This window comes from Galeopterus variegatus, unplaced genomic scaffold (genome assembly GCF_000696425.1).
Source record: "Galeopterus variegatus unplaced genomic scaffold, G_variegatus-3.0.2 Scaffold12944, whole genome shotgun sequence".
In the NCBI taxonomy this organism is placed as follows: domain Eukaryota; kingdom Metazoa; phylum Chordata; class Mammalia; order Dermoptera; family Cynocephalidae; genus Galeopterus; species Galeopterus variegatus.
Genome location: NW_007739055.1, coordinates 8,512 through 14,306, shown reverse-complemented (window position 1 = coordinate 14,306; position 5,795 = coordinate 8,512). Strand labels below are relative to the sequence as shown.

The 5,795-nt window shown below is 58.6% G+C and overlaps 1 pseudogene; it reads right to left on the bottom strand.

Annotated features, from left to right (window-relative positions):
- The window catches only part of LOC103581390, a 1,326-nt pseudogene extending 1,055 nt beyond the window's left edge, over positions 1–271 (bottom strand).
- Between the last annotated feature and the right edge of the window lie 5,524 nt (positions 272–5,795).

Below are 5,795 nucleotides of genomic sequence, written 5' to 3'. Positions count from 1 at the left end.
GACATTTTGATTTACAGGATCTAAATGCCTTGCAGTTGTTGCGGAGGAATATCATGCTGTGGTGGGGGTAGATGGGCCCCAAAGAGAAATTACACTTCTTGGTACCCAGGTAGAACCCGGGCAGGTGCCCACCAACCAAAAGCTGAGCTTGAGAGGAAGTCTCTACAGCTTCAAGCTGAGGGTTTCCAAATCTTCTTCTCCTCACATTCAAGCAGAAATAACCCTTCTTTCGATAGCGTTGCAAGTCCCTTGTGCAATGGTACCTGTGCATCTGGAAGAAACTTCTTGGTGTCAAGCTCAAGTGGCTTCCCCTTTGTGCTGCTCTGTGACCAGGCACAAAGCATGCCCTGGTTAGCCTGTGGCTGCCCCAGCACACCACAAACAATCCTGCTTGGCCTGTTCCTTGATATTTCTCCACAGAGACTTTTGGTTGGAAGCAAACGAACAGACGGCGGCTAACTAGAGCAGATTGTTTTAAATGAATGGGAAACCAGAGCTCATGGGGCTACAGGAAAAGCTGAGAAAGAAGGTCGTGGAAAGAGAAAGACTCCGGTTGCTCTAGAGACCCTGGGAGGAGGAAGCACGGACAGTCTGTGCAGGCTCCACCACTGGGACAAAAACGTTCTGTTGTCCTGTCTCCTCCTATTCCTTCATTCCAGGGAGGGGTGAGGTGGCCTGAGCCTGACCCCCATGCCCCCTCATCCTGGGGAGGGCAGGTGCACGACAGTTTGTATTTGTCCCACCAAGGCTGTGGTCATGGGGACAGCTGGTGCCCACAGGGAATGGGTCCTTTGTGACCAGGGGCAGGGAGTGGATGCTGGGTCGTTGTCACAGCAACTGATGTCAACTAGTCCTTCCTCTTTGTCTTGGATCTGGACTTTGATCTTATCCTCATAGTTTTCCAAATTTAATCGTCTTCTGCAGCCCATTAATACTCCTTTCCTTTCCCCTCCTCTGGAGCCTGGGCACACTGCCACCTCTTGGAAGGGGTGGCTCATGAGGCCAGCTGCACAGCTGTCATCTGGGTCTTCCCTTCATTTACCTCGTGGTTTGGGGCCATGGTTTCCTAGATCTCGGCTCGTCTGCCCTCGGAGATTTACTGCCTTGTCTGCCGGGAGCATCAGGGATGGTTAATTTCAGGTGTCAGCCTGACTAGATTAAGGAAAACCTGGAAACCTGCTACAGCATTATGTTGGAGAGTCTACGAGGGTGTTTCCAGAACTGAGGAGCGTGTGCGCCTGAGCGGACGGGGTGCGAAAGCCCTCAACGTGGACAGGCACCATCCAACCCTCTAGGGACACAGAGGGAACAAATGCGAAGGAAAAGGCAGATCTCCGGCTCTATCAGCTGAAGCTGAGATATTCTCCTGTCTCCTGTCTGTGGACATCAGGACTCGAGACTCTTCAGCCTTTGGGTTCTAGGACTGATGCTGGCGGCACTGTGGCTCTCAGGCCACGGCCTCGGACTGAGACTCACACCAGCAGCTGCCCTGGTTCTGAGGCTGTGGACTTGGACGGCGCCACGCTATGCAATTCCCGGCCGCAGACAGCCTCTCGTGGGACTTCCCAGCCTGCTGACTGCCTGAGCCCATTCCCCGGGAGGCCCCTCTCACACGTGTGTGTGCACAGCCTCCTGCTCCTGCCTCTCTGCAGGAGAGCCCTGACTGGTACGACGTCCTAGGTAAGAGTGTGGGGAAGGACCTGACCTAAGCGCTCACATGTCCAGGCCTGTCACGATTCTGCACTGGCACTTCACATGTTGGCTGTAGACTGTGGCTGGAACAGGTGCCCTCAGAGGGTGGACGCCTTGCTCTGCTGTCTGCCCGCACCCCGCAGCCGTGGGAAGTGGGAAGCGCACCCGTCCTCGCAGCTGCCGTGTTGATGCACTGGACTGTCGCAAGGATGAGCTTGGATGGGGACTCAACAGGCACCCGTGTGAAAGTGCATCCTGAGAAGTGAGCGAGCTCAAGCTTTGGCCATTTCCTATCATTCAGTGGGACATTCTTCCCTTTTCTGTTTGGCTGTCAGTTGTCCTTCTAATTGTGAAGGTTCGCGTGTCCCCTTAGCTCTGAGAATTTTCTTATACAGTCAGGTGCCGCATCGCAGCGTCGCAGTCAAAGACCCTATGCGACGGTGACGTACCATAGAGCCAGGTGTGCAGTAGGCGAAACCTTCCAGGTTTGTGTCGCTGAGCTCCACGTGCTCAGGGACAGTGAATTCTCCCAGTACCGGGCTTCTCAGAGCTCACGCCCGTCCCTAAGGCTCGCACGGCTTTAGGACTTCCCTGTGCGTTCCTCACCCCCCTGAGCACCACATCTCCTTCCACAGTCCTTTTCTTTGCATATGGACCTCTGTCTTGTCTGGGTTTCTATCCATATTTGTCTTTTTCGGGATTTAGTTTCTGTTTTGGAGTCTTAGCATTTGTTAAATGTTGTAGGAGCCCTCTGTGACTTGACCCACTACTCCTGCCACTGTGGTAAGATTCAGTGGAGCATCTGATGGGCACCGGGGACACTCCCAGCACACACTGAGTGGCCACGAGCCATGACCGCTAACACGGGCCACTATCCCGCTGATCTTCAAGCCAGGGAGGAAAAGCAGGCGTGTCGTTTCCAATCTAGCCTTCCCATCGCACCCCAAATGGCTTTTCCGGACAACACACACACACTGTGCTCCTACTGTGTGCGAAGTACAGATTTGGGAGAGCTGAGAGGAAGCCAGACATAATCCCAGCCTGACGCCCTCTCTCCAGGAGCCTCAGGCCTGAGCCTCAGATGCCTCCGGCTTGGAGGAGCCTCGGGCTCTGCATCCAGATGTGAGAAGCAAGCGGAGCCTGCCCCACGGGCCCGAGTAGCTGAACCCTGGACACAGCCAACAAATCCTGCCGGAAAGCTCAGGATGCCTGTGTCCCACGCAACGGCAAGAGGCTTGTACTCAGCTGAGCGACAGAATCACGAAGGGCCGGTTTTCTTCAGGAAGCCTCTCGAAGAGGAGGAGGGTCCCACCTTCTCTTGGCAGAGGAGGTAGGGGGACTGGATGCGCCTGGAGAGACCCCAGCTCAGGAGCGCTCCCCGCCCCTGGGACACCTTCCCAGGCCATGCTCAAGTCCTCGTGAGGCAGGAGGGCAGAGAGGGGCTCATCAATGTTCCGGATGTGTCTGCCAACTACTGATCACAGCTAAAAGGAGCAGGGCTGGGACTGAACCCAGGAGGGAGGCAGGGGACTCAGGGCCAGGAGCCCAGGGCGCAAGGAGCAGGGTCAGAGGCCGACAGAGCCCAGGCCAGGAAAGCACAGCCCAGACGCTGGGCTTTTCTCTCCCTCCTTCCTGAGCCTGGCAGACACTGAGCAGACACTGACGGCGCCTCGTCCCTGGCCCCTGTCGTCTCCCTGTCATGCTCTTGTCCCTCCCCTGACTGCAGCCCCTGCACTTCTTAGCCAGAGGACCTTCCCAGGCAGCCTAGTCTGCTGGGCCACCTGTGCGGCCTGCAGGGGCCCCGGAGCACATCTCAGCCAGAGAGCAGCACGGGCTGGTGTCGGGAGCCCAGTGCCCTGGCCCTCAGGTGGGATGACGCTCACGGGCGTGTCCTCGGTGGACTCGGGCTTTCCCTGGCAGGACAGAGTGCCTCCTAACCCAGCGGCGTCAGTGACCCCCTTCCCTCCCGCTGCCCCTTCCCCCACCCGCGTTTCCATCTCCTCCCACATCAATGGGGAGGCCGGATTTAGCCAAAACCTCCACGGATGCCCAGTAAGTGTGATTTCTTTTTGTTAGTTAAATAAGTTCTCAGTCATTTGCTGCTCGTCTGAAACTCCAAGTTCAGCGGGCGCCGGCACGCATGTTCTATTGCCGGCAGCCTGCCCCATGGAGCACTCGTGTCTGAACTGGGAAGCAGAGCCAGGTGGCTTCGGGGTTTGCATGGGGCCCAACATTCCTCCCCTGGCTGATGACCTTCTCCAGCTCCCTGTGACAAGTGCTCCCGTCTCCTCCCTCGGTGCCTGCTCCAGCCTGCGCTCCCCTGTCCCCTGCAGACGGCGCCCCCGCAGTCCAGTCCTGCCTCACACCTCAGAGACCCGCTCTGCCCCATGTTACCCAAATGCGCCCTCCAGCCACAGGGCCACCTCCTCACCCTGGGCTGGAAGCCCCAGCTCCCCCTCCAGCTCCTCCAGCCCTCTCTGCGCACCCCCATGGGAATCGCATTAGTCTGTCCTTAGGGCGGCCTCAGTGTGGGCTCCAGTTGTCATGGACCCGGGTGTGAGGCTGGGCTCCACCACGTCCGACCTGTGTGCTCCCGGGAAAAGGACACAGGACTTGTCCTCATAGCAACGCAGTGACAGGAGCAGCTCCCTACTCCTAACGTGGTGAAACGAGATGCGATTCGGTAAGAAACCGGCTTAGCCCAGGTCGGAGACGTGGTACGTTTGCAACAAATGGCAGATGTCAACTTAGACACAGCGAGCGGCGCCTCTCTCAGCACCTTTGCTGACCTGGCACGACGCTGTCATCTACCAGGATCCGCTGCCTCCCTGACACACCGCAGCACGGCGGGAGGTGGGAGGGGACGCAGAACTGGGGACATCTGCCCAGTGACCATGGCTGGGACCACAGATGGCACCCGAGAGCGAGAGTCCAGGCCCAGAGAGAGGGTCCGGAGGAGAGGGGTGCCCAGGGCCCTGAGGAGGAGCCACTGCAGGGGAGGAGGTGATTTCCCGCCAGGGACACCCCAGGAGGAGGCTCAGGAGCACAGATGCTCCCGGGGCCGACGGTACCTGGGCATCGGTGCTGGGCTGGCCTCTGTGTCTGAGTCCCTTCAGCGGTGCTGGCTCTGGGTCCTCCTGCTTCTGTGACCGTCACAGCATGAGGTCATGTCACCCTCTCCCAAATGCTCTGAGGACCTGGGAGCCTCCCATACCATCTGAGTGACCAGGGAGCTTCTGGTTTTATATCACTGTGCCCCACCCCTTCCCTAGCTCAGGCCATATATGCCACTCATGTGGGTGTCACTGAGGAAAGAACTTCTCTGCCGTGTCTCACCCTTGGAATGCACAGGGCAAGTTTTGGTTTTGATTTCTCTGCTCTGATGCCAGTCCTACCTGGACACGTGGGGACCTACAGTGGGCAAAGTGACCTCAGGTCGCAATGTGGTCACTCTCTGCTGCAGGAACCAGGAAGGCAGGAGGCGAGGGACAGGTGAGAGGACAGGTGTCCACACCCTGGAGAAAGGCCCCACCCAGGACTCAGAGCCCCAGAGTCCATGTGACAGGGCAGCCCCCTTGTCCCCCACAGAAGCCAGTGCAGGGCGTGCCTGGGCCGGGCTCCCCGGGGCCTGCCGGGTGTGGCCCCGTGAGGAGGTGCCGCCCTGTGGAGGGGACAGTCTGCCTTCATCCCAGGCCCGGGACAGGCAGGGGACAAATACGGGCTGAACCCTACCGTGTCCCGGTCCATCTAATGATGGCGAACGAGAGAGAGGAGTGTTTTTATCCCCATTACTCAGAGGGGAAAATAAATTCTCGCAGATGTGAGGTGAGTTACCCAGGACCTCCCCGCAGGCAGATGGGCGCAGGGACATACACCGACCTCGGAAGGGCCAGCCCGTGCTCTTTTCTGCCACCTCCAGGCCATGCAGCAATTTGGGGGAATGTGTGCTCCTGCCCCAAGTGAGACCCTGAGTCCGAGTGGCAGAGCCGGCCCCTGTGCTCTCCCTGGTCCTCGGGCCAGCACCGGGCACAGCTGCCCCAGGAAGGTGCTGGAGTTGTGGGTCCCACAGGGCTGCCCCTCTGTCCTGCCGACCCCCTTGTTCT